Genomic DNA, 6,000 nt, shown 5'->3' with positions numbered 1-6,000 from the left:
GGTGTTAAGAAGTTCTGGTGGAAAAACACAATACAAATATAAAATTAACTTGTTAAATTCATGTAGTTGTAAATGCAATGCGACTAGTTATGTAATTACACTTTAAAGTCAAGTAAAATAATAGAGACCCTGCATATATCATCATTTAAATAATACAGACCCTGTTCATATCATCATTTAAATAATAAAGACCCTGCAAATATCATCATTCAAATAATTGAATAACTATTTTGTATTTGCATGCTATATTTGAATGAAGATAGTGAAGTTTCATTTCCTTTTTTTCCTATTTAACCCATTTAACAAGGTGCAGTATTTGATGCCCTTTTTCATACACACATACAAACATTCGAACTCTGAGCAATGATCTTATTTTGTATTTTAGGTGACAGAGTAAAATAAATATAGCTTGGAAGATGACAGAGGGATGTTAATGTCATGTCCAGCAATGTATATTATAAATCCAAGATATCATATCTTACCTGTTCTACAACGTAAGGTAAAGCACCTGCAAGGAGTTATGTTTGTACAGTGACATGGTTCTTGTATTTATACTTCATAGGTCATGAGGAGATTCCTTGAAAAATCATTATGCCAAAAACCCTTGGGTTCACGATGATTGATAGATGCTGCAATACCGTATCTTCTTTTCCCAAGCGGCCATATTCCCTTTTCACATTACGGAGTTCTCTGACTCATGATTTTGGGTTATGATTTAAAATGTGCTTCTGAATGCAGATATGCTTCACACATTCTTACTAAGTTAGTTTACAAGTTTTAAAAATAAACAATACAGATAAGATTTTATTCTGTACTACCAAATGGATTGAACCCAGGCCGCTGGATGAGTGTTTTGCCCACAGAGCAATGTAGGACCGAAGTGCAGAGGTAGTGTCAACAACTTCGGATTTTTCATTTTCAAAATCAAGAATTCATACAAAGCACAGAAGATAGACAAAAAAACAAAAGGTTTCTCAGGGAAAAAACAACTGGGCGTTGTGTGTATGCAAAAGTTGTTGGTGTCTACTCAAGCATTAATCAGTGTACTGTGTTGAGCTGTATTTATGGAATTACGTCTCCGATCTTTTCAGTGTTTCGCATTCATCTCTAATGTGTGTGTGAGCAAGCGTTCAGTGTGATAATCAACAAAGTGCCTCACAGAGCCCAGCTTACTGATGAAACACTTGAGCTCAGTCCTGCTAATTGCCACAACAAAAATGACACCAGACCTTGGTGTGCTTGCAAGAAAAGATGACCAGCAACACTTTTCCCATTAAGTCAGGCACTCAAAGTGAGTTTATTTTCATTTACTTTTTCATGCTAGTTTTTTGTTCCCCCTCATCAACTAGTTTTAGTGGCCCTTGAGCCAAAAAGTGTGCCCACCCTTGCGGGATGAAGAACCTCAGTTTAGCAAATTTTGGCTTTAGTTTTTCAAGTTGAGGGCATGATGCCATGTTGTCCATTCATAAGGAAAGCCGCTGGCCCTGACGGAGTATCTAGAAAGGTACTCAATGTCACAATCTGAGCTGGATCCATGTTTTCTATGTCATATGCCCCATGTCTTGTGTGTGTGCGCTCTCTCTCTCTCTCTCTCTCTCGCTCTCTCTCTCTCTCTCTCTCTCTCTCTCTCTCTCTCCGCTTCAGGTTTGCCATGCTTAACTCAGACAGCATTCACACGAACGCGTTGGAATGTGTTGATCCGTCAGGGTTGACGGATCCCCATTCACTTTGAATGGGGTGACGTCATCCTTTGCCGAACTGAATTGTGGCTCCGTTGGGTTCCCGTGCGTTGCGTTTCATGCTTTGCTTGCGGGAAGTCGCACTCCAAACTAAACAGTTTACCTTACTCGTCAAAAAGGGGTGGGAAGTTGTTCCCCTCTGATACATCGCTCCCGTCACCTGTTCTGCGCCGGCACTTTATATCACCGGCCTGAACCATTGCACACTTCGTAAATCAATTATTACATATCTATATTCCGACTAATATCAAAACATACATTTCCATAGACTCATACAGCAGGGTTTACCCCCAGACAATTATCTTCTATTACCACATAGTACTCTAAATTATCACACCCGCTACAACCACCCCTCTCATCACACGCACTTGGCCTGCTCACGTATGACGCTCCGTGCCCAAAGTTTAAAGGTCCTGGTTTGTTTTGGTGGTTGTATGTCCTCATCACTCTCCTGATCGTGGTTTACTATGATGGGTTTGTTGTTTGTGGGAAAATAAACCATGTGTCCGTATCCCGCACTGTCTTGTGTATTTGTTTGAGCCCCGGAATGCATTACCGTCGCGGTAACGGGCAGCCGCACCGCTCCAGGGTTGCCTATGTTATCACCCTCCTCACCGGCAGAGCACGGGAATGGGCAACAGCGGTCTGGGCCACCTACTGTTCAAGCATTAAGGATTTCACAGATGAGATGCTCAAGGTTTTTGATCGATCCCCAAGAGGACGAGATGCGGCGAGGGCCCTAATGGGTCTAACACAGGGCAAACATTCTGTTTACGATTTTGCCATAGAGTTCTGTGCACTGGCAGCCTGTACAGAGTGGAATTCTAGTGCTTTGTTTGATGCTTTTTATCATGGTCTCAATAGCAACATCTTGGATGAGATCGTCCCCCACAAGTTACTTAGTAGCCTGGAAGGCCTCATCGATCTGGCCGGCAGAGTGGATACCCGTCTGCGAGACCGCTTCCACAGTAGAGCCAGAGAACCTTTTGCCAGAACGACTTTGCCTGTGGAGGTCGACGGCCCTCTCACTGACCCAGAACCCATGCAAATTGGGCGAACTCGCATCACTGATGATGAGCGGAAACGTCGGAGAGAGACCAACTCGTGCTTCTACTGTGGCAAGCTGGGTCATTTCCCCTCCAGATGCCTTTTAAAAGGCTTTGCCCGCCCGTAGTTGCAGGGGTACGGGTGGGTGTGGTGGAGAGGTTTCCCCCTGTTGATAGGTCTGTGTTTTCTGTTAACCTGTTGATCAATAACCAATTCCATTCTGTCAAGGCCCTTGTTGATTCAGGTGATGATTAGAACTTCATCCAGACTGCCTTGGCGAGGAAGCTTGGAGTCAGTCTTCGTGAACTTGAGCCCCTGCTGCTGACCAGTGCTCTAAATGGAACTAAGCTAAGTCCTATCTCCCAGGTATCTGAGCCAGTAATTTTGAAGTTGTCTGGCAATCATGTGGAGTCAATTTCATTTTTTGCCATGGATAATCCGCATGTATCACTTGTTCTTGGACTCCCTTGGCTACAGCTCCATAACCCCCACATCAATTGGCGAGATGGCTCCATCCTTTCGTGGAGTTCTCACTGCATGGCTACTTGTTTGTCCTCTGCCCATCTTCCGGTATGTGCATAGATCTCTGACCCTGATAAAGATATTGATGTTTCTAATGTTCCCCCTGAATACCTTGATCTACGGTGTGTTTTCAGCAAGTCTAGAGCTACCTCTCTTCCCCCTCATCGCCCATATGACTGTTCCATTAATCTTCTCCCAGGCTCTACTCCTCCCAAGGGACGCATCTACTCTCTTGCTCCTCCAGAGAGAGAGGCTATGGACAAGTACATTTCTGAGTCTCTTGCTGCTGGGATCATTCGCCCTTCGTCCTCGCCGGCCTGGGCTGGATTCTTTTTTGTTGCGAAGAAGGATAAGTCCCTAAGACCGTGCATTGACTATCGTGGTCTTAATGAGATCACTGTAAAGAACAGGTACCCCTTACCACTCATGTCCACCGCTTTTGAGCTGCAGCAGGGTGCTCAGTTCTTCACCAAGCTAGACCTCCGTAATGCATACCACTTAGTCCGCATCAAAGAAGGGGACGAATGGAAGACCGCGTTCAATACTCCAACTGGTCACTATGAATATTTGGTTCTTCCTTTTGGTTTGACAAATGTGCCTGCTGTATTTCAGGCTCTTGTGAATGATGTTTTGAGATTTCATTAATCGTTTTGCATTTGTTTATTTGGACGACATTCAAATTTTTTCCCCCACCTTAGACGCCCATCGTTCTCATGTGAGGCGAGTTCTGCAACGTCTGCTGGAGAATGAACTTTTCATAAAGGCTGAGAAATGTGATTTTCACCAGAAGTCTGTGGCTTTCTTGGGATTTGTGATCTCCCCTGGTGTCGTCCAGGCAAAGTAGAGGCAGTAACTGGGTGGGCTGGGCTGTTCCTTCCTCCAGACGAGAGCTCCAGCGCTTCTTGGGCTTTGCGAACTTTTATCGCAAGTTCGTTCGCCATTACAGTTCCGTTGCAGCCCCGCTTACTGCCCTCACATCCACCAAGGTCCGCTTTCTCTGGAACAAAAACGCTGAGTGCCTTCTCAACCCTCAAGACCATGTTCACCACAGCTCCAGTGTTGGCCATCCCGAATCCCTCATCACAGTTCATTGTTGAGGTTGATGCATCAGGCACAGGGGTGGGAGCAGTCCTCTCAGAGGTTAGCAAGGGACAATAGAGTGCATCCCTGTGCCTACTTTTCACGTAGGCTATCCCGTCTGAACAGAACTACGGCATTGGAGATCGGGAATTGCTCGCCATAAGATTGGCATTAGAGGAATGGCGGCACTGGCTGGAGGGAACCGAGACCCCTTTTCTCATCTGGACTGATCACAGGAACCTTGAGTATTTGAAGACGGCCAAGCGTCTAAACTCACGCCAGACTAGGTGGTCACTTTATTTTTCTCGATTTAATTTTGTGCTCTTACAGACCGGCCTCAAAGAACGTCAAGCCAGATGTGCTCTCCAGACTGTATGCCCCGGTGTCTCAAGAAGGTCCCGAGACTATCCTTCCCCCCCACTGCCTTGTGGCTGCTTGTGATACCTGTGCCAGGAGTAAGACCAGTAACCAGCCCGCTGCGGGTCTTCTCAGACCTCTCCCTATTCCTCAAAGGCCTTGGTCGCACATTGCTGTGGATTTTGTCACTGGTCTGCCTCCGTCTTGTGGTAACACGTGTGTTAGACCATTGTTGATCGTTTTTCTAAAGCTGCACACTTTGTCCCCCTCCCTAAACTCCCCTCTGTCAAGGGAACTGCTGAACTTTTGGTCCATCATGTCTTTAGGCTGCACGGATTACCCATGGACATTGTATCTGACAGGGGGCCACAGTTCACCGCCCTGTTTTGGAAAGATTTTTGCCGGCTTATTGGTGCTTCTCCAAGTTTGTCGTCAGGGTTTCATCTTCAAACGAATCGCCAAACAGAGCGCACCAACCAAAAGTTGGAGGTGGCACTACGCTGCATGGTCTGAGAATGCTTCCTCTTGGAGTCAATGGTTGCCTTGGATTGAATATGCACATAAGTCTCCCCTCTTCATCCACAGGATTGTCTCCTTTTCAATGTTGTCTAGGCTATCAGCCACCCCTTTTTCCAACCCAGGAGGAGGAGGTAGCCGTGCCATACGTACAGGCCTTTGTCAGACGCTGTCGGAGAGTATGGGCCCGAACTAGACATCATCTGCTGCAAGCTGGCAAGAAGTACAAGAAGATGGCTGACAGACGGCGCGTCCCTGCTCCTGCCTTCCGTCCCGTCATAGGGTAATCATATCGACTGCCAACCTTCCTCTCAAGGTCCTCTCTCGGAAATTAGCTCCAAGATTTGTGGGCCCTTTCCCTGTCTCCAAGATAATCAATCCCTGTACTGCCAAATTGTCATTGCCTTTGTCTATGCGTCGCATCCACCCCTCCTTCCATGTTTCTCAATTACGTCCTCTGATCTCTTGTCCTCTCTCTCCCCCTGTCAAAGCCCCCCCACCCCCTACGGTCATTGATGGGGGCGAGACATACATGGTCAGGAGGCTACTGAAGGTCCGGTGCCGTGGCAGGGGCCTACAGTACTTGGTGGATTGGAAGGGCTACAGGCCAGAAGAGAGGTGTTGGGTGCCATCATGTTTTGTCCTTGACCACCGTCTGATTGAGGATTTCCACCGGCAGAACCCGGAAGCACCAACTAGGGCGCCAAGAGGCGCCCGTAAGGGGGGTGGGGGGGGGTAC

This window comes from Clupea harengus, chromosome 9 (genome assembly GCF_900700415.2).
Source record: "Clupea harengus chromosome 9, Ch_v2.0.2, whole genome shotgun sequence".
In the NCBI taxonomy this organism is placed as follows: domain Eukaryota; kingdom Metazoa; phylum Chordata; class Actinopteri; order Clupeiformes; family Clupeidae; genus Clupea; species Clupea harengus.
This window is presented reverse-complemented; position numbering follows the sequence as displayed.